This window comes from Cryptomeria japonica, chromosome 10 (assembly GCF_030272615.1).
Source record: "Cryptomeria japonica chromosome 10, Sugi_1.0, whole genome shotgun sequence".
Lineage (NCBI taxonomy): Eukaryota > Viridiplantae > Streptophyta > Pinopsida > Cupressales > Cupressaceae > Cryptomeria > Cryptomeria japonica.
The window spans coordinates 889,658,032-889,662,593 of record NC_081414.1 but is presented as its reverse complement, the minus strand read 5'-3'; positions in this window follow the sequence as shown (position 1 = coordinate 889,662,593).

Sequence of the window (4,562 nt, the reverse complement as noted above, 5' to 3'; positions counted from 1 at the left end):
TGTTTATAAGTGAATCTTTCTTGCTTCTACATGCATTCCTAGTTCAATCTTTCTATCTACATTCTTTACAAAAGAGGGTATCCTTGATGTCTTAACCCTTGAAACTCATTTAGAATCCAATCTTGCATTGCGTGGGATTGGATCTTGTGGGTTTCAACCCCTCTTTTGAATGTAAAGTCTCTCCTAAGTGAAAACCATCAACCCTAGTGACTCTCCCTTCTCTCTCCTTGGAGTTGGGGAGGGGAGAACAACTAGGGTTCGATTTTTCCGCTTTACAATATATATATATATATATTTACATATATGTATATATACACATATACACACACAGACATATATATACATACATATATATATATACATATACATACATATATATATGTATGTATGTATATATACATACACATATATACATATATGTATGTATATATACATGTATATATATACATATACATATATATGTGTGTATACACACACATATATGAGTACAAAATATTAAAAGAAATTCAGATAAATTGATTTCATGATAGTAAGAAAAATCTGATATTCATGTTATAGTTGTAAATAAAAAAATACAACTAGATCATTCATTTTATATAATGTATATACATACAACTATATATATAATTCCTATTATCCAACTCCTTTTTCATACACAATACATCCAAGAGAGAATGAAATGGTGGTAATATGTATGTGATTTCAAAACTAGGCTCTGCAACTATATTGTCAATCTAGAAAGTGGACCTGTAGATGGCACTGCCAAACTTTTTTATCACTAGGGCTTCTGCTCGTATGTGCCTAGGGCCTCTGCTTGTTTTGCACATGGGTGTTATGTTGGTTACCCTACCCTTCATTCCGAAGATGCTAGGACAAAGGAGTATTTTTCTTGGCCTTAGCATGTTACTGAGGTGGCAGCTTCTAGTGGATTATACAGAAAACATGAGCCTGGAATCTGCAAGGCTTCTAGAAAAGGTGATCTTAGGTTTGTTGCTCAGGATGTGGAGGGTAAGAAGAAGGTATTTTCATTTGGGGAAAGCTCTAGAGGCAGGGGATTGGAGGGTGGTATAAGTAATGAGTAGTCTATGGATCATGGTGAGGGGTTTCCAACTGTTGAAAGACTAACAATGTTTTTGGGGGCCGAGCTAGCTAATTAAGTTAAGGAAAATGAGAAAAATTTCTCTGAGTTGGGATTGATTGGGAGATTCAAAGTTTTTTGGCTGAGCTTGAGTGATATGCACAAATGGATCACAAGATTTTGGAACCCCATTCTTGAGGGGGATGTCCAGATATTCCAGGGTGTAAGAGGTCATTTTGTGGTCATTTTCGATAATGAGCTGGGTCGGAAGAAGGTCCCCTATGAGTATCCTTCGACAATGTTCCAATATGGGTAAGACTTTTGTATCATCCTTTGCAATTCTAGTTTGAGACATGTCTTGAGGTTATTGGAGATTTGTTGGGCAAATTCTTGGGTGTGCATCGCATATTTTGATTAAGATGGATGTAAAAAAGGTTTTCCTACTGATTTACTTTTGAAATCTAGAGAGGGAAATTGGTTGCAACCTATGGATTGTGAGGGCATCCATTTGAGATGTTGTCAATGCTTCTAGATGGGCCATATTACTGCAAGCTATGAACAAAAAGATCAAAAAATCAAGGCACATAGTGGATCGATGTTTCTGAGTCACATTATGTGGTAGAAAATGACAACTAGAATGATCTTCTCGTGCCTCTAAGGAGATGGGTGTCACTCATGCTCAGTGTGTCGATACCACTTCTTCTATGCTTGATGGAGATTCTGGGGCTTTGGCTAATGCCAGTGTTAATACTGGTATTAGAGATGACATAATAGGTAAGGGGAGTAACCATGACTTGGGGGAAAAAAATTGCCCTAAGGTAGGCGGTGGTGGATTGGAGAAAAATGAATTTCAAGATTGTGCATAGAGCCCAGAGGTTAGGAAAAACCATAATGATGTTCCCAAGAAAGGGGCACATGGAGCTAGAGATCGGGAGGATGGATGGACACAGGTAAGGAGGAAGAGAGATAGGAGATTTAAGGAGGAAGCTTCTTTCAATATGCTTCTCCGTTCTCGTGATAAGGGTAGAATCAAAACTAGTGTGTAATATTTAGCATGTTAAAGGGTCTTGCACTTTGGTGCCTTTCTGGTTTGGAGAGGAGGTTCCCTTGTTGTAACCTCTACTGGTTTGGGCCAAGCTTTAATAATGATATATTAATATAATTAAGCAACAATTAGCGATGAAATTTTTTTATATCTATAGTTATTTATGTGTGAGTATGAGTATATTCAAATATTTATAATCAACAAAATGGAGATACAAGAATGTGCCACAATTCCATAATTGCAATGTAAACTACAAAGATAATTTTTATATACAATGCATAAATATAAATTCATTTATTTTATGGTATTGAATTCAAGCTTCATAAACTTTTGGTAGTATACATACCTATCAAATTTATATGATATCTTTGCAATAATTTACAAAAGGTAGTATATACATATTGTAACAAAAGAGAAATTGTCCAAGATTCCATTGTGTAATGCCTAAATATTCTTGTGTGTGGTGCCTAAATATACAATAGAATTTATGTCCTAAATCACTCAATCATGTTGCCAAGATTGATGTGGAATGACACCCAAATCAGTGCGTATTGTGATGCCAAAACCCAAAACGTATTGTACTCACACACTCAAGTCACACATTAGGTACTCACATTTATAATAGCTAAATAAAAGCATAAATACCAAAATAACATTACATCTAAAATGAATCATAATTTAAGCCTATAATTGTGCAATAAATAATACATACATGATAAACACACTTGTATAATGCACACGTGTATAAGCTTGGAATGCTAATACTAAAAATCTCAACATAACATACACAAAACATTACCTAAGTAACAATACAAAACCTCATTACAAATATCTTGACGACACAACAAAGCATCATCACTAGATAATAATATCAAAACCAGAGAAAAATAAATGAAGGACAAGGGATGAGAGATAGAGGCATTACACCCTTCCATTCTAGAACTAGGTTTACTCATAGATGCCTTCAAAAAGGTAAGGATAAAACACTCTCAACTATGTGGAATCCTCCCAAGTAGTTATGAAATAGTAATCAAGAGGGTCCCATTTGACCATTAACAAATCTAGGTCTCAACAATAAAGTAGCATCCTTTGATGCTACATTATACAAATGGGATCTAAAGAATTTTTCCCACCCTCCTTGACCTACAAGGAACCCTTATTAAGCACATGTGTCACATCTAGAATATATTATCTAAAAGCTAAAATATGAAATGCATTATCAATGCATGAGATATTGGGTGGGAAGGAAAGTCAATAAGTGGATAGACCACTCCTTTAAAGGATTTCAAAAGACCCCACAAAATGCAGTGCAACATTAGAAATTTTTCCATAATAGATTTGGCTTTTATGTGGTTGCACCCTCAAAAAAATGTTATCACCCACTAAGAAATTCTGATATGATTTCTTGACATTGACATATTTTTTCTATCTATCCTAAGTGGTTAACAACTATTCTCTAATTCAAGCTACCTTTTCATCCATATTCTAAAGCATCTTGGGATCAAGAAAAACTCAATCCTCTAGTATATCCTAACTTAGGAAGTATGATGAGGATACACATATAAGGCTTAAAATTATGCCATACCCAAAGAGATATCATAATCATTATTATAAGTGAACTCAACCTAATATATAAATAGACCTCTCAATGGGACTACTGGTCCATTGCATACATGCAAAGCATGCATTTTAACACCTAATTCGTTGTTTTTGTCTAACTGTTAATTTTGGAGTGATAAATGGAACTAAAATTAAGTTAGATCCCCAAAGCATGCAACATAAGATCATGGTCTAAAATGATGAGGTACTCCATGTTGTTAGAAACACTATTGTCATTTCATCAAAAGATCAACTTGTTAATGCCCGATGCAATCGGGAGATACAATATCCTCCATAAATGTATGTACCATTAACGTATCATTATAGGACACCTTTATGGGTGAAAAATGGGCAACCATTAGTTAACTTGTCTAGCCTCACCATGAGGAGATCAATGACAATGAGAAGAAATAGGAAAACCCACGATAAAATCTATTGAGATTATGTCCCTGGTGTAGGAGCACCCTTCAAAGGGCTCCCACCATTGGATTTTTTTGTGTTCTTGCTTCTTGAAGAAGCCTTGTAAATGTAATAAGAACCATAAGCTCATTGGTCTTATGTAGGTCCTAGTTTAGGTCCTAGGTTCTTAAGTCTAGGTTGAGTTTTCTTGAAGAGTAGAGGGTATGTGTGTCTTTGAGGTGTTTAGGGTCCTTATTAGCATAGTGGTGTCCTTAGGAAAGCCCAATGTGGGCCTCGGAGTCAAGAAAAGCAACATTGAGAAAGTTGCTCAAAAGTTGCATGACAACTTTTCAAAGTTGTCAAGCAACTTTTCCACCTAGTAGGTCAAAGTCCTTAGTTTAGCATGGACAACCCTAATGTGGGCACATAGACCAAGGAAAG